This window comes from Larus michahellis, chromosome 10 (assembly GCF_964199755.1).
Source record: "Larus michahellis chromosome 10, bLarMic1.1, whole genome shotgun sequence".
Taxonomy (NCBI): domain Eukaryota; kingdom Metazoa; phylum Chordata; class Aves; order Charadriiformes; family Laridae; genus Larus; species Larus michahellis.
In genome coordinates, this window is record NC_133905.1 from 14,976,270 (window position 1) to 14,995,159 (window position 18,890).

At 42.0% G+C, this 18,890-nt stretch overlaps 1 long non-coding RNA gene across 1 annotated transcript; it reads left to right on the forward strand.

Moving 5' to 3' along the window:
* The first annotated feature begins 9,444 nt into the window (after nt 1-9,444).
* LOC141749513 (uncharacterized) lies at nt 9,445-17,799 on the forward strand. Its single transcript, XR_012589374.1, has 4 exons — nt 9,445-9,537; nt 10,909-11,229; nt 11,309-11,522; nt 17,144-17,799. It is a non-coding gene; the product is annotated as an uncharacterized LOC141749513 (long non-coding RNA).
* Nucleotides 17,800-18,890: the final 1,091 nt, after the last annotated feature.

Genomic DNA, 18,890 nt, shown 5'->3' on the forward strand with positions numbered 1-18,890 from the left:
CCTCTAGATAGAAAAATAATGTATTAAAGTGTCCTTGATCCAGTGTAATCTTCTGCCTCTGACCTTGGCGGTATTACAAAGTTCAGAATTTCACATTGATAGAAAACTCATCTAGTGTGTTTCCCACAAATATATTTTGTAGTTCTCGTTTTGCTTTCCTTTTCTTTCTTTTTTTTTTCTTCCCCCCCCCCCCCCCCCCCGCTCAGGTCATTGAGGGAAAGTTTTGGTCCTTACAGTATTTGTTGAGGGCAATGTTGAATGTGCAATATGTAAGTGCAGAGGGTGTAATGAGAAGTAATGGAATGGAAGAACAAATCAATTCCTGACTCTTCTCACTGTGAGGGCTATTAGAAAAGGAGCGAGTCTCACCCGTTGTGCTCCTCTCTCTTGACTGAACACAGCGCTGGAGCCAGAGGGGCTAAATCGCGTCCTTGTGCCTGGGAAGGACAGGGCTGGGGGAACGGCGTGGCAGAAAGATGGACGAAATAGTCCCATAGATCTCTAATTTCTGTCTCTTGGAGGAGTCAGCTGTTAGCCTATCACTATAAAAATCTTGTCATCATCACTTCTTTGCCAACAGTCCCGATGTCGGCGCAGAGGTCCTGTGAGGTGGTGTTAGTCTTGCTGAATCCTGTGAGGGGTGAGCAACCCATAAATCTCTGTGGAGACGCACTAAATTTAAAAGTCACTTACCTCCAGCTGGGAAAAAGCACAGCATAATTATGCAGGATCAAATGTGAGACGTCACTGGGAATGACAGCAGGAAAGCAGAGTGTCTGACCTCTCGTGACTTGATATTCATCACGGGCTGACGGCGGGTCTGCTTTAATTTCTCATCGTTGGTAGGTTTGGCCTTTGTAGGGAAATATGGCTTAGGATCAAATGGTGTTTGCTGTGTCTAAAAGTGGTGCAGGCTTAACACAGCGCAGAGGTTGTACTGCAGTAACTGAGTTTGGAACTTATCCCCCATTCAGCTCCTGCGCAGGCGAGGGCATCTCCTGCTCCAGGTGCGTTGCACCCGATTAACAGCTGATTCAGTGCATGAGAACTGAGGGTGAAATACTGTACTCTACACATCACCCAGAATGCCCCTAACGACACTCCCTGGGGAAAAAACCTGTCTTGTTTCTGCTTCTGAGTCTCTTTTGTCAATTAGTAGAAAATCAAAGTCAATGGTTTTACCTGCCCATAAATCTGAGTATCAACATGAGTTTCTGCCCCCAGCCCTGTGTCATTGAGCAGACCCAAGAGTGTGTGTGGTGATGAATCCTGATCCATGCACTCATCTCATCCTCTGCCTCTTCAGAGCCATCAACACAGGAGTGACCTGTGCTGGTCACCAAGTGATGTGTACCCACCTCTGCCAGCAGCTGACCCCTCCTGCCATCCATTTTAAGTGAATTACAGGAAATCAATGGGGTGGTTGCAACACGCAGCAGTCAACAGAGACAGGTTCCGACTGGTGATCCTGGGAGTGAATAATGGCTGGGCTTCCCGTTAGCTCAGGGGCCAGCATCTGCATCGCTTTCTTTTCCATCAGCTTCTGTTAAATGCTCTCTGGTGTAGATAGATCTTGGGGAGAAGCTGTTTGCACAGCAGTAATCTGGAAGCAGGAGTTTCCAGTACTTATGCCTTGAAGATGGTGCCAGGAATGCCCCAAAGCCAGTTCACTAAATTTTGATGTTACTGATGGGCCCTCAGAGGTTTGTGTTTTATAAGTAGCTGACGGTTCCCAAAATCAATTGACTTGGCTTCATGGATGTTTATATCAGGCTGCTGTACTTCTGTTGCAATCCAGTGCTTTTGCATTCTCTCAGATTCTTCATTATCTTGTTTTATTAATTTAAATTTTGAAATGTGTATCTAACATTCTTCAGTGCCTCTAGTTTATAGAAGCTGCGTACATCATCCCTACACCATTTTCTAGGCGCAGTTCACCACAAATGAAACACTACTTTTTCTTTTTTTCCTAATACCACATTTCAAACTATAATATAAAGCAGAAAACGTAATTGTGTTTCATTTGCTATTTGAATATTTGTGGAAGTGCTTGTTTTCCTGAAATGCAATGTTATCCCAGAAACAGCATGTGTGTCAGAGGCGAACAGAGAAAACCCCAGTGCTGTGTCCTGTGAAGTGGAAGGATTTGCAAAAAGAACTGTTTGGTTTTGCAGCGCAGTGCTGTGCACGTAGTTTAAGTGCAGTTAGTCCAAGGAGAAGAGGAAACTGTTGCTTCAAGGTAATTCCATTAGTTGTTGTGCTGAATGCTTCATTATGAGAGGATGCCCAGCATCCCTGGGAAAGCGATGGTATTATCAGCTTAAAGGAATTGTGTAAGAGTAATAATTTACCTTACATTTATGTAACGCTTTTCATTTGGAAATGACTTACAGACATCGATTACTCTACACGTGACATCTGGAATGTAGATAATTGTTATTGGATCTATAAAGCAGTGGAGGACAAAAAGGGGAAATGTTGAGGTTTTTTTAATTCTGAATATCATATGTACATTCTCAAGTCTGCTGTCTGATGTGGATTTGGGTGAGGCTGTGAACTTGTGGGGCAGTACATAGGGGCCAAATTTCTAATGCCATGTACAGTGGGAGGAAAAAGCTACAGAGCTGCTTCTTCTATGAAGAAGCCATCAAGCAGACGACGGAGGTCGAGCAGGGATCTGCCCCGCTGACTGTGGGAAGTTTTGAAACAAAAAGCAACAGGACAGAAAAGGAAAGAGGGATAGGACAAAGATTTCCTGACTGATGACAGCAATCCAAATGAGCAGGGATGCGCCCAGACCATGGAAGGAGATGCCATCAAAGCAGAGGTGAATGGCGGTGGGAGGAGGTGGGTAACTGTGTGCCCAGCATCCCCGACCTGCTGCCTGGGACGCTGCGATTCAGCCAGCCTGAAGCTGTGCAAAACCATAATTCAAAACTTCAGGGTTTTAGCACTGGTCAGTGTTAGTAAAAAGAAAAAATACCCAGATTTGTGCAGTCCTGCTGTAAGTTGTCTCTTTCAGAAGTGCTCCCATTAAAGATGTGAAGCCTCTGCCATTTTGGTACCATTTCCAGTCCCAGTGCCTCTCAGGACACTGCCAGATAATGAGCTCCTGTAATTCTATCAAACTGTCAAATGTGGGAAAAGGAAGTCTGTGCTTAGGTTAAACCATTAGCTAGGATTCTTTTCACTGAGGGTGGTGAGACACTGGCCCAGGTTGCCCAGAGATGGTGGAGGCCCCATCCCTGGAGACATTCAAGGCCAGGCTTGATGAGACTCTGAGCAATCTGATCTAGTTGAAGATGCCCCTGCTCACTGCAGGGGGTTGGGCTAGATGACCTTTAAAGGTCCTTGCCAACCCAACACATTCTATGATTCCGTGATGCCAAAATTAAGCATGTGCTTCAGATGACTTCCTAAACTCTTCTGATGAAGTCCAGCGTTACGAGGTAGATCCTACGTTATGCATTAAAAAAAAAGGCCAAGTGCAGTGACTATGGTCTGGTGCAGGCAGCAAAAGATATATAGTGGATACTGAGCAAACCTGAATATAGATGTGCAAGAAATTTCCATCCTGATCGTCCACAAGTGCTCGTAATGGCAAATGCTCTGGCAGAAAAGGCTGAAATAAAAGGGAAGTAGATGTACTGTATATACTGTATATTGCTATAAAATATAGCCTATGGTCAGATGAAGAGACATTTCTATATTTATAACTTGTTGTTTATTATTAATCAATTGTAATTTCCTTGCAAGGAAATGACTCTAAAAAAAATAAAAAAGCATATTGCTGCGTGGCATGCGGTAGGAGTTATACATCTATACTGTATGCTTTGCTGACATGAATTTCTTTGGAAGCCAGAAGCTTATCCTATTCCTGAGTATCTTGCGGGCAGGCCAGCCAGTGTTTCCAGAAATTCGTCTACCTTGTTAACTGATTTTTCTGAGTCAAACCACGTAGAGAAGATTTAATGCATAGGAGAATCAGAGCGCGGCAGGGCAGGGAGAACGAGTCAGCTCCAACCTGCACTGCCAAGGCAAGACGTGGCTTACAGGGGACCCCGGAGATACGGCTGGACGGGATTCCTGCGTCTCCGCTTGTTCTCCCTCCACAGTCCCTCCAGGGCTTTGCTGGGTTTGTGGAGCCCGATCCCACCTTGGTTTCGGGAGTGGTGAGGGTCCAACACAACCCCTGCTGCGAGCCCGCTCACAGGGCACCCTGCATATTTGCAGTTTTCTCTTTCAATATTTACATGACTGTTAATAATGAGGCCACAGTAGTGGTGGTTTATAAATTATCCTTGCTTGGCATATGAATTAACTACCCTTGGGTGGAGAAAGTCAGGCTGCTGAAAGCTTTCTTCCTGCATTCTTTACTTTGGGAAAGAATCATTTTCTTTGGAGCCACATAAAAATGAGCCTGAGAAAAAGCACTTTCTGTTGGAACCCAGCATGGCAAAGAAATGTGTTAGTTTATAAACCCTGATTATATAATAACAGCTCCTTTTAAGTAATGTTTTATATGTTTGTTCAAGGAACTATTTGGTGTGTTACTCCACTAGTTATAAAACTTGATGTCTTTTCCCTGAGGAACTCATAACTGAAAATGTGTAATTTGTAATAAACGCAGTTCAGGTAATGTCAATACCTTGCGGGGATGTCTGTCGTACCAGCCGATCTGCGCTCTGCGTCATCTCACGGGGCTTTGCAAGCTCCAGCCCAGAAGAATTTCCAGAGCCGTGAGTGCAGGGATAATGCCTCCGGCCTCGGGCAATGTCTCCAGCTTTGCCAGTGCCTCCAGCTTTGGGCGCTGCTCCAAGGAAAGCAGCTCCTCTGTCTCTAATCCTCAGTTTGGCCATGGGACGCAGCTCAGGTCTCTCCTGTGGGGTGTCCTGTTCCACCATTATCATGTGGAGCATTGCCGGAGTTCACATCAGCCTGCTCTTATCCTTTCCCTGGCCTTGTGTTTGCCAGGTGCTGGTGCTGGGCAGGTGATCAGTGCTTGAGCTCCCCGAGTTGGAGTGCAAACTCTACATCAAAAGGACAGTAAACAATGTGATGTTCTCTTTTTTTCTTTCTTTTTTTTTTCTTCCTCCCTTCCTCCCTCCCTTCCTCCCTCCCTTCCTCCCTCCCTTCCTCCCTCCCCTCCTTTCCTCCCTCCTTTCCTCCCTCCCTTCCTCCCTCCCTTCCTCCCTCCCTTCCTCCCTCCCTTCCTCCCTCCCCTCCTTTCCTCCCTCCCTTCCTTCCTCCCTTCCTCCCTCCCTCCCTCCCTCTCCTTCCCTCCCTCCCCCTCTCCTCTCCTCTCCTCTCCTCTCCAAAAAGTTAATTTGGATTTAGTGGGATATGCAGAGCAAATCAGAGCTGTGGAATGCTCCTGCGTAGTTTCATAGCGCTTGTTCAAGTGAAGCATGTTTTAGAGGTAATGTGCAAAACTGAGACCCTGCCTACTTTCCCTGAGATCCCTAAGTATAGTTACACACATGGCTCGGAGCATGTGGACAGGTTTTTTTGCTCAGGTTAGTGACAGCTACATGAATTTTAGGCCAGATTGTCTTGCCTTTAAAAGCCATAGAGCACAGTGCAACGTATTCTTGTTTTTCCTCCAAGAAGGAACTGCATCTCATTTACCTTTCCATCTTGCTGCTGAAATCCTAGCGTGATTTTATTTCCATCTGCTGAAGGCTTTGTAGCCTGACTCTCTGCACACAGAAAGGAGAGAACTTCTTGTGTGGTAAGATGTCTTTATGTCATGGGCTAGAAAGAGGGTTCAAACCCGTAAGACATTATGTTTGTAATAAGCTATGTGCAAAAACTATTAGGAGGTTTTTAAGGTTATTCCATGGGTACTACTCACAAAATTCCCTTTAGCCATTCCCGGAGTGGGGAGTGCAGCTCCGTTGCCCCACACCTGGGCAGAATTTAGGTTTGCTCCTGTGGTCTGGATCGGTCCCTTGCTGTGAGCAGCGATTGACTGTCAGGCTGTTTCTCCCCAAGCACCGATCTAAGTAAGAACAGAAACAAAAGTAATGGTTCTTTTCAAAGGAGCAAACCAAAAATATTTGGGTTTTGCTTGTTTGTTTTTGTTTGCTTGGGTTATGTGTTTTAGAAAATGATGCCTCAGAGCTATTGATGTCTAAGATCAAGTTTTGCGATATAATGGAAGGCTGAAGAATAGCAATGGTACAATAGCATCGTCTCAAAAGTGCCCAAATGTCTGTGAAATCGGATGGAACTTTCTCTCCCCAATGCCCAAATCATTTTGAAAAGGGGGATGGAAATATTGCAGCAGTTTGTAAAATTTTATGTATAGTCTCCACATGAGGCACATTTCATTTAGAATTCAAAAAGCACACTCCGCTTTCACTTACCAGCGTAGCACTTGCGCGTGTAAATGCAGTTTGACCCAGTGTGTGAGTTCCAAAACTGGTGGACCTCTCCATTTAAAATGCGCTGGCTGATTTTCACAGATCCCTGGGAAGCTTCTGCTCTGATGCTTTGATTTGAGGAACAAATCAAAAAAGCCTCAGCAGTGCGTTGCATGAAATGGTAATTTGAAGGGCTAAAGCCTTATACCATGATGTTCTGTAATCCTGTCTCAATGTGTTGCCCTGAATAAATACTTCTCCAAAAGGCTCGTTGCTGTTCTGGTTTATAGTGCTCTCTAATTGCAAGAGTATAATCAATAAAATGTCTTCAGCAGTTCCTGAGTAGGGAAAAGGGTTTATGTGTAAGGTGTTTAAAAAAAAGGTAGATGGGGCACTTAGGGACATGGTTTAGAAGTGGCTCTTGTCAGGGTAGGCTAAAGGTTGGACTCGATGATCTTAAAGGTCCCTTCCAACCTCAACAATTCTATGATTCTATGATTCTAATAGACAGATACATTTTAAGCAATTTCCATAGTGAAAAGGAGGAACAAATTTCACAAAGTTAAATTCCAAGATGTTACTGCTGAATAACTGTTCTAGTTCTTTTAGTGGCTTCCAGTTAGCTGCTTGGGAATTTCCATATTATGAGAAAGCCACTTCTGTGATATAGCTATTATGTGTATATATGGGTAGATTTATATAAATAATATGTCACTGCACAGCTGTCCTTCTGCCCCATGCAATGGGAAAAGAAGGAACCGTATATACTCGACATGTAAGTGCTGAGCAGTGAAGAATATTCCTCCCCGTGCCAGAGCACGTGCTCTCACTCTGTGTTTTGGGACTAGAAAACAAGACTGACTTCACGAGGAGCTCGTTCTTGATGAAGCTCCAAATTGCTATTGTTATTTCTGTCTCACTGGGACCCAGTTTGCAGGTTCTTGTGGTTTCCCTTGTGCACGACTCATTCTGGTGCTGAGCAGGGTCCCTGGTAGGCACAGACGGCACAACGAGTATGTACATAAATGATAGGCATTGCTTTTAATTGGTAAAAACTCCACGTATTTATTGGTAGGTATCAAATGATAGGTATTGCTCCAGGAATCCTGATGTAATTTTTTCATAAAGTTAAAATGATGTAATTCTACAATAAGCTGGTAATAGACCTTACTTTATGCTACTTTCCTCATAACTCTTGCAAAATGTTTATTGATTTTAGTGGGAGGTTTGCTGAAATACGGGGTAAGCAGGGAATGCTGCGGGAAGTCATTTGTTGTCTTTGTGATGGAGTTTAGTCATAATGCAAAGTACGTGAAGCTGTGTGACTCATCCCAGCCGGAGAAAAGAACAATCCGGATGGTATTTGTCCATCCAGGGAAAGACATTGAAAGTATTTCAATAAATAGTTCACGACACCAGAAAGGGTGTTAAAGAAGAGTTTTGATGATTTTTCCTTGTTTAAGCATGAAGGAGGAGTGGACTGTTTGTTGTCTTTCTTTAGGTTTGTGATTTGCATGTGCTGAATTTAGTATTAGCTCCAGTAAAAACCAGGAATATTTCTGAGCTAGCAGCATGGGTGTCTTCTAGGGAAGTCATTATATTTTGAAAATCTCATTATCCCTGACAATAATACTGCAATTAGGATCCATTAATAAATATTGCATATTATTTATCTAATACAGTCTGTCTATATAATAAGTATTCCAAAAAGCTATTCATTGTTGATGGATGGTACTTCAGTATTGTGAAGTAAAATTTGCTTAGATGGTGGAATTAGCGACTCATTAGTATGTAATGGGCTGCCGACCCAAGTCTCTAACAGACCCCGCGTGTCATTTACCCTTCAACCCTGGTAGAATTTAAAAGTCCATTTGGAGGATGGTTTACATGGTTTTTAAGGCTCTGTTTTGCCTCCAGCCAAGGTCAGGCTCGAAGGCCATTCTGCTTATTCAGATCTGGGCCAGTTACAGGGAAAAAAGGGTTTCCTGGAGCTCGTGCAAAGCTCAGGGGTTTTGAAGAACAACCCAGGACAGTCAGACATTGTTTTTTTTGAATGCTTGTGGATCTCTGTACCTCACACAATGTTTATACAGCTTTGCGAGTGCACACTGTATATTTTAAACCATTTTGAGTGTCTGACTCTGTGTTTCCTTCAATTGACAGCTGGAGTTTCCAGGAATACTGCCCTTTGCCGAGGCCTGATAATCTGAATGTGAATGAGCGTTTGTTTTCACAGCCAATATTTAGATACAGAGCTTCTTATTTGTATGATTTCTATCTCCCCCCCCACCCCGAGGCCTGTAACGGCTTTGTTTATACCAGCCCAAACCCTCTGTCCTTGTCCTCCACGGTAGCTCGCTGCTGATGCTGATCATCCCTCCGAAACCCCCGCAGCATGCTGCGAGGTGTAGATGTTTTGAATAAACAAGCCCAGCAAGTGGAAGCCGTGTCTGTGCAAGATGTCTTCTTGTTTATTTAACTTCCGCAGGACACTACGTACATCTGCAGTTCTTCCCTGTCAGAAATCTGTCATATATCTGTATGATTTAGAAGTGCGACTCTACCCTTCCACTGTGAGTTACACGTGTTTATATTGTGAAGCGACTCCTTCAAATGACGAGCTGCTCTTCTTGTAGGTAGCAGATTAGGAGCTGTCACTTTTCTGAAAAAAAAACAAAACAAAACAAAACCCAAAAAACAAAAAACAAAGTCGTGAATTTTGTTCATGTTTCTGCGTAACATCCTTACTTCTTTTCAATGTCTGTAGTCACATAGTGATTTCTCAGGCTGCCAAGTAAACAGCTGATTTTTCTTTGGCTGCCATCCATTAGATGACACGGAAACTCCAAATTTTGGGGGGCTGCGTCTCCTCCACGTGCCCGAGTTACAGCCCGGGAGGTTTTGAGGCTCTGCACAACGTGGCTCGGGGCTGGCTGTGCCTGATGGCACCCGGCTGCTCCAGGGGCTTGCTGTTGAGAGGAAGAGTAAAGTGCAATTAATTATTAATGTCAAGGCCTTGTTTGTGCCAACAGAGCTACGTCTGAGCCTGCTGATTTCTGCATGAGACCCATTGCTTCTGGGAAGGCAGGAGCTGAAGGGAGTCCGTGTGCTGGAGGATCCAGAGGGATGAGGTGTGGAGCCTGGGTTTGGCTCTGCCTTCCTCTTTTTCAAGGTAAAAGGTGCCCAAGAAAAAGGAATTTGTGCCCTGGCCTTTGAAGCTATGAGAGTAGTGTGATGTGATGCTATTTTAAAACGGCTTTCATGCTTGTCTATAAAAAACAAACAAAATCTGTGATCTGAGCCTCTAACGGTGTGGCAAAATAAATAATTTTCCTTCTCTGATTTATCTGTAACTGACTTCTGTGCTAATAGCGTTTCACCTCCTCTGCTTCTCCTCTCTTCCAGCTGCGCAGTTCAAGGCAACTCTGCACTAGAACCCCATTTAGGAGATTGCACATGCTAAAAAAAAAAAAAGTGCATTTCCAGCACATGCAGTTGTGTATTTCTGAATGGGATTTAGGAAGGGTAACGCCAGGCAGGTATCATCATTTAGCCAAAAAACCAGTTAGTTCCAAAATAGCTTCCTGTCAGTCTATTTCTTAAAAGATTGAAATCGTTTGTTGGCAAGATTAATTAGTTGACACAGCTTTTATGAAGACTGATTTCCTCACATTTCCCTTTTCCTAACATTTTCTCTCTGTGATAGTTATGCATTAATTTTAATGACTGTAAGAAGAGTATGCTGCAGAAAAAGAGGAGTTCTGTGCTCCTGCGGTGTGACTGGAGATGTGATGAGCATTCAAGGTGTATCTAAATGTCCATTTTAGGTGATGTTTTCCGTGTGTGTGTTTGCTATTGAGGCTGAGCTCCTGTTTAACTTACTTGTTAAGTTACAAGTGTTTAATGCATTTTTCCTAACCTTTAAAATTTTAATTCAATTTGTTTTTTGAACACCATTAAGTATATAAACTTATCATGGTGTATTGCTTATGTAAAACTTTTCTCAGCATCTAAATATCTGATTTCAACACTTTTAAAAATGCTATTAAAAATAGATTTAATTTCTCCTGTTCCATAAATGAACCCATGTATCCAAGACTTCATTTTTCTCAGCACTGTGACTTTGTAAAGTAAACTTTAAATATTTTCTTTAGCTTTCTATTTTCTGAGTTGCCTGGTAGGAGGATGCAAATGTGGCACATAGAAAAGATCTTTCATTTTAATTTAATTGCTAAACATTTTCACTACAGTATAGTTATTAGCTGTTTGGCTTTTATTACCTTCTCTAACAAGCAACTTTTACCACTGAGTCAGAGAGTATACAACAGCAGTAGAAATTACACCAGTGCCTGTCTCCTGGGTGCGCTTCCAGATCAGGCAAGACACTTCCATTGGGCTGATGGAGAGATTTTAAGGACTGTAAAAGGAGATGTTAGAAAAGGCATTTTTGAATATTTTTGCTTTTTTTTTTAAAAAAGAAGATACAAAACTTCTTTGATGTCTTCTGAAAGTGAGAGGTGAAGAGTTTGCCGTCTCTTTACAGGACAAGAATGCCGCCGGCTTCCCTTGGCACTCCCTGGCTGGTGAGAGCAGGTCTTACACACCTTCTGCACCCAGGTAGCAAATGCAGGGGCTGGAAGTACTTACTGCTTGGGTCCACCGACATCAAACATGAACTCTTAATAAAGAGACCATGTGCTCAGAAGTTATTAAAAGTTATTTCTTTGGAGCAACATCTGGGCTTTGTCCTGGTGCTTTTTTCCCCACTGAAGCCTGAGCTTTGTTCCAGTCACGGTCTAACGGCGAGTGACAGTTGTGCTTAAACAACACCGTACTCAGCTGAGTGACTGTTTTTCACAAACCAGTACGTAGATCCCTGCCTCCCTGTGGTCCTCCTGTACTTACTGTATCCATAAATTAAGATATTATTTATTCTTTTACAGGTACAGAGTAACACAACTTGAATGGAGAAACCTGCTCTCTTTATTGGCTTTGAGTTGACTGTGTTAGTCTTCATTTTTCAAGGAAAAAAATAATGCATGGATCTCATTCCTTTCTAAAGCATTTATTTATATGATGATTTCACACCTGAGTGGGTCTTCCTTCTCCAAAGGTGTGGTGCATGAAGGAAGAATTACTGATCTACAGTAAATTCAAGTAAGTACCCAGTGATAAATAGCCCTTTACTGGGCCACAGTGAGTCTTTTCACAACCTCCTTGGCAAAACTGTGTTGCGGTTTGGGGGACTAAGTGATGCTTGGGGGTTAGCTGGGGTTGCTTTTCTAGCAATATTGTATGCCTTTCCTGCTTGCTGTTCCCACCTTCCCTTATTAAGGTAGACTGATATATAATACAGTGGTTTCCAGTAATCGTTTGTAGCTGCATATTTTCTGCCCCAAACCTGTGCAGTTGTCAAGCACATGGCGTTATATCGTTATTTCGGTGATGGTATTCATGAGGTGCATTGGTAGTAAATGAATGCACAGTAACTCCATGGTTATAGCTATACGGGTTGGGTTTTTTTTTGTCAGTTGTCCAAGGTAAAATACATATTCTTTGATCCCATAAGAAAGTCTCTGAAGAATAAAATGTTCTTTGGGTTTTGTTTCTCGTGCTGTTGGAATTCAAAAAGTTTGATCTCAAACAGTTTAGAAAAGGTTATTCCAAAGGTTGATGAGTTCATGCAGAGGTTTTCATTGGTTTCAACAGGTTATGGATCCTCTTAAATCAAACCACAATGACATACACAACCTTGAAAGGTTCTGTAAATTATAGCATAATAGGGAAGAAACACTCTTGCTGTGGGGTTTTATATCTGATTTATTTATCCTCTCAGGAGAGTCAGATAAGTAGAATGACTTTCATATGCTGAGTCAAACAAGGAATATCCCAAACTTTGAACTGTTTTGTTCTTTGGCTACTTCTGATAATCACAGGACATGGTTTGAACCTGTCTAGGGCTCACCTCTTATCTGATAAACACTATCTGTTATGAAATAAGGATTCTGTTGAAAATTTTGGGCTGAGTCCATTTGTGAGACACTGTTTTATGTAGCGCAGCTGTGGTCATACTTTGGATTTACTTTATAATACTGAAGGTGATCACAGTTGTGATGTCCTCTCCTGTCTTTGGTGGTGGTGATGATGGAGCAGGTGTCTCTCCTCTTGTCCCTGGCTGTGTACCCTAACCTTCTGCAGGAGTCCTGGATCCTGCAGTTGGCCACCTCCAGATGTTGCAGCCCAGAGGCTGTTGGTGTTTTGCTGGTGGGGCCGACTCTTTGTGGGTCAAAGAATCTGCTTTTACCATGCCGCTCTGGTTCTTTCACACAGCATTGGCTAACGTCTCTGATGGTGCCTCAGGGGCCTTTTAGTGTAGACACTTAGTCTGGAATAATTAGGCTGTCACTGGCAGGGAAATACTTCTGAAAGGAACATCGTAATTTAATTTTCCAGGAAGAAGCTTTGAGAAGCCATGAATGCTGTTAAAGATGCTCCTCTGGCTCCTTTCGCGTGGGTGGCTTGGTTTAGGTACTTGACCTCAGCTTGGCTTTCCTGTTTGTAAAAGGAAATGAGTAACAACTGGCTCACTTGACTTTTGTGTGATGATCTGTTCTTTATTATTTTGTAGTCTAATAGAAAACACTGTCAGTCTGATGAATTTTGCAACATGTTGCAAGAAAGAAACTTCCTTCTGCTCGAATTTTTTGTCCTTTTTATTGAGATCTGACGAGAAATAACATCTGTACCTCTGGTTATACTATTTTATACGTAGATAAAATTCCTAATTTTCATATGAAATCCATCAGCTTGCAAATGATGATAAAGAATAGTCTAGGTCTTTGTTCCTGCTCTTGGTAAAATCTGAGGTGAGCTTTGGCTGGGAAAGAGGAAACACTTTTCTCCACTTAGTTAACTTCTACATGCGACACAGTCAGAAAGACAGGATTTACCCTCTCCAGAGAAGGCCACGTGGCCCTCTCCCAGTCCTCATGACCTTTCCTATGCCGCATACAACCACAGCTCTTTTGCCTTCTGTATTTGAAGTTTCATGTAAAGCATCTTGGATTTCATTGCAAAGGTTCTGCGTCCCTTTTGCATTATGTGAGCCTTTAGGAAAAAAGTATCAAAAGTGTGGGGAATAATTTAGTTCAAAATATTTTATGGAATATAAAATATGTTTCTATAATGGAGAACTATTTTAGAAGGCTTATTAACATTTTATGTAGTGTACAATGTATGAAAGTAATGGTCCAATTATTTATGTGGCAAGACGTCCCTAAAAATTTTCATATCCATGCTGACTGTTTTAATAAGGTATTAAAAAATACTATAATCCTCTGACACTAATGCTTTCTTGGTGGCAGTCCTCAGTTATATCCATACTACAGTTTACTTTAACATCTTCATCAAATCTACTTTTTAAGGTTTTAAGCAAGTAATCTTAATGCAATTAAATGGCAACATTAAATCATATATGATTTTTTTAACCCTCACTCTCACAATGAGAACAGTGATAACATAATGGCAAATGACAGGGACACACTGTAGATATTACTCCATATGCTAAGCACAGAATAGTTTGGGTTGGAAGGGACCTTTAAAGGTCATCCAGTCCGAGCCCCTGCCCTGGGCAGGGACACCTCCCACCAGACCAGGCTGCTCCAAGCCCCGTCCAACCTGGCCTTGAACCCCTCCAGGGATGGGGCAGCCACAGCTTCTCTGGGCAACCTGGGCCAGGAGCTCACCGCTCTCACAGCAAAGAATTTCTTCCTCAGATTTCATCTAAATCTCCCCTCTTCCAGTTTAAAACCGTTCCCCCTCATCCCATGGCTCCCCTCCCTGATCCAGAGTCCCTCCCCAGCTTTCCTGGAGCCCCTTTAGGGACTAGAAGGGGCTCTGAGGTCTCCCTGGAGCCTTCTCTTCTCCAGGCTGAACCCCCCCAGCTCTCTCATCCTGTCCTCCCAGCAGAGGGGCTCCAGCCCTCCCAGCATCTCCGGGGCCTCCTCTAGCCCCGCTCCAACAGGTCCATGTCCTTCCTGTGCTGAGGGCTCTCAGATAGACTTAAAGTGAGGAAAAAAGGAAAGAAGGAAGAACTGTTGCTGTCTGCCTGACTGCAGTGGAGCATCTGGAGGAGATGCACCAGTTTTACAATCTGCAAGAACCAGAGCAAAGACATGAGTGACTACCTGGGAAGGAAGGACAAGGGGAATAAGGGGCAAGAGAATCCCAAACTGTACTGCAGAGGTAGTGCTGGGTACCAACTCTCCCTCAAGTTCTCCTCCCCTGGTCATCCATAAGGAGCAGTGAGCTAGCCTGGGGTAAAAGGGAGCCGTAATTCCAGTGGAAAACGACTTTTCCACATGAGCACAGTCAGTGCCATTGGTTTTGTCTGTCGCTATCAGGAAATCTGACGATGGGACTGACAAATGAATACGGGAGGTGGAAACGGTTTTCTTTGCTGCTCTCATGATCCCCATGTGGTTTTAAAAATGTCTCTCAGAAATAGGGTGGCAGCACAAATTATCTAGGGGCTCACCACTGATCTTAATGACAGTTTGATCTGTATGAGGCAGAGAGCCTTTCTTTGTCCCAAGTTCTCACACTGCGCAGTATGAGGGGATGCTCGCCCCTACCCGGAGCCCTGGGCAAACAGCAGAAGTGAGAATACCAACCAGACTTGTCTTTTGCAGCACTCAGCTGAAGCTTTTTGTATGCTTTCTTTTGCCCTGATGCGTTACATTAAATGCTGATTGGTGCCATGCACCAATTAGAAAGCAAAGAGCAGAAGTCTAGTTCCTACAAAAACTAATTTTGCGCATGGATAATTACCATCATACTGGATTTACTCTCCTTAGTGCAATTAGTCAGCCTGCATGGGAAAAAATAAAAATCAAAGACTGTCTCACAATTTTTGTGCCCGTATATAAGCAAGTCAAATTAACTGCCAACAGGAGTTTTAGTGTCTGATTCAAATAACTTTTAAAATTTAATGAGCCTGCACCTGTGCCACCCGTGTGCTTAAGCACTTGTCCCTTATACAAATTATTTTTGCCTTCAAAGTCCAATCAGATAATGCATCGTCTTGCGGGAGTGGTATTTCTGCACAAGTTGAATTTTAAGCAATCTTTGTTTAAGTGATGATTTTAGGGAGACTTATCCACATCTTTGAAGATGACACTGTTTAATACTCAACTAGTTAATTTAGGATTGCATAGTGAATCTTTTTTTTTTTTCTTTATGCTATTATGTTGTATGTAGCTATGTCATAGTTTATAGTGGTTTTTTGGATGAAAGCCTGATCCTGAAGTAAGTTTAAACTGTTTTTTTTTTTTGGATGAAAGTCTGATCCTGAAGTAACGTAAGAGTGTGCCTATTATAAATAAACACATAACTTCACTTATGGTGGTAAGAGCGTGTAACTGAGGTAAGTTCATAACACTGGCCATTATGAAAAAGAAGTGCCATTTCAAGAAGTATTTAAATGAGAAAGGTAGAAGGAGAAATATTAAATTTAATCTGGCTTAAAAAAAGTTAAAGGCAGGAAAGGGAATTAGTATGAAATATTGGTTGGTCTAAATAGGATAGACCTTATTCTTAGGATAAACAGCTGATTGTCTGAATGTGGAGCATGAAACCAGTCATAGCTGGCTGAGTGTGAACTATAGCAGCTGTACAGGGACTAAGTAAGAACACACTTCCACGCTTATAAAGTCGGTAAACTTTGCAAGATTTTGCTTCATGTGGAAATATGTGAACATCTCTGTGTGACTTACACATGCACGCAATAAATTAATGGTAGTGCCCCTGGCAGCAAAGAGAGGGTTGCTGTAGGACACACCGTTTTCAACGTTCTTTAAGGTGGATCTTTCTGTAGTGGTTCAAGGTACTACTGGTGTTAGAATAATAAAACTACAGCCCTGTGAGTTGTCAATTACTTTAAATATACCTTTGGGGAAAAATTAGAAGTTATAACATTACGGGAAGTGATTTTGCTCTTGCTTTTCCTGTGGAGTAACATTCAAATGGAACCTGAAACTCCACAGATTAAAACCTCTTAGCAAACACCCAAGTAATTTTTGGCAGAAAGCGTAGAAACCTTTGGTAACTTGTAGCAATCTCTGTGCAAGTCTAATACATTTTTAGAAAAGTGTCATGTTGGCTATGAGTTTGTGAACTTCGTTTAAAGGCTTTTCCTTCATTTCAAATAATTTTTTCTGATTTCTGTAACTTTACAGTAAATTAGATCAAATTCAATCAGATTAACATCACAATATCACAACCATTTAAAGACCCAATAACGTTTTCAGTGGCTTTAACGTAATTACTTTGTGCTGGAAACTGGTAGGCTGCTAATTGACAAAAGACATTTATACAATTGCGTACTTTACTTACCAGTATATTTAGTTATTACTAAATTATGATGATATTTGTTCCCATGACTTATTTCAACTATGATGTTGACCATTAAAAAAAAAAAAAGCCCAAATTAAGGACTTGAAAACTACTCTGAAACGCTCAGTGTGTATTTGGTGCATTTGTTCAGGATGTTTCTGAGACCCCTTTTTGTGGGCTTATTTGGGTGTCCTAAGCACTAGTAAGTGTTTTCCCAGAAGAATTTATATAAATACTGGCATCAGAAAACTAGCTTGGTGTGGCAATATATGATCTCCACTGGTGAAACATGGGAAAGCTTTAAATGTGTAAAAGTGTACATAATTTTTAAAAGAATATTTATAAGTTCATTAGATAACATTACCTTTGCCTCAATTATGTTCCAGAATAAGCGCTAAATGGCAGAACTGTAGATTTGAAAAAAATGTGGACCCCCATCTCCAACAGGTAATGTCCAACCCTGATACGGATTCTCTGGTTTCATAAAAATTTCATATTTTTTATCTGTATTTTGTTTTTATTGGAACTCTTACAGCTTCGGCTTGCTAGCTCCATAAGGGGGCTTGATTGATTTTTATGCTAATCCTAAATGAAAGACAGCTGTTGTACCCACCAGCTTCAATAAAGCTAATCCAACTCATAAAAGTCTTGTAAACAACCAGATAATTACGTTACGATTTAGAAGGGATTTCATCTTGTAAAATGGTTATAACCCCAAAATGCTCATTCTTGGGTTTTTTTTTGTTTTTTTTTTTTTTTAGGTTAATGAACACCTTTCAGACTGGTGATGGGGATTTGCCCAGCTGTTGGCAGGGTCCTGCCTGATTTCATGGTGGTGAAGAAGGAAGGAGCTACACGCCATGCGAGCAATGGGATGGCTTCTCTACCCAAGGGCTTCCCAATGGGGTTGGAGGCAAGTATCATATTCCTTTGGCTTCACGGCTGTTGCCTGGCATTCCAACGAATTTGTACATTTCTGTACAAACCGGGGCATTACCCATCTGCCCAGATTTCCCCTGGGCGTTGGGACTGGTAAAGTGTTGGCGGGGGCATGGCCCGGGGGGAGATATCAATAGCAGCGCTCGAAATGTGATTTGTTCACATGAACATTGTATAGAATGGTTGTTGTTCTTGTATTAAATACTCGTGGCCTTAGGGGATAGTTTAAATGGCATTATTACACTTTATAGTAATAAGTCAATCCTAAGCACTTTCAAATGACGAATGGCAGTTCTTTTTGTGCATATCTAGAAAAAAGCATTATGTTGCTCATCCACCAACTAATTATCGCTATTTGTATCTTTAGAAGATGTGCGAGTGTATCTCCGCGCACCGTCCTTTTCACTCCATCTAAATAAGTATGCATTCATGTGAGCACATATTAACTGCCAAACACAATACTGAACACAGAATTAGTTTCTTCATTTAATACATGCAACAGAATTAAATTAAACCTCGACATAAGCAGGGCAGACTTTAGTTATTAATCCTCCCATGAGCAACTATAATTATTTTTTGCCAGCACTAATTTCATTTGCATACGTATTGTTAAATTGCAAATCACAGTGAACCAAGAAGTTTTTGTACATTTAGCTGAATTAAGCAGTGCTGCTTAAGCACATTGACTATGGTAGCTAAAGTGCTAATTTACAGGGGGGGAAAAAAAAGCAGCAATGCACTTGCATAAAAAGGCAAATTAACAACTTTGAGCATTTTCTGATATCTCTGTTGTTTGCAAGAAGTTTCCTGGGAGAGATTGTTGTCCTAGAGCTGTCATGAACTTTTGATAGTAAAGATCACAAGGTGGCCTGGCTGCATGAACACAGCTCAGTATGTGTGTTCCAAAAGAATCACAAAGCACCTGTGATTTATTTTCTTCCCACCCCCCGACATTCAGCAATACCAATGAAAAAATTCATACAATTTTCTGGAGAGTTAAGTCAACGTAAGTCTGCGTGAACACAGATTTGGTGATTCTTATTGCAGAAATAGCTTAATAACCCCACTTAGTTTAGAAATTTGAGTAGCTGGAATCAATACAGGAGATACCGAATTTGCAAATCTGCAAAGTAAACAGGACAGTTCAGTTTCAGTCATCTGCTGTGCTGCTGTTGGGTGAAAGCCTGTGGCTCA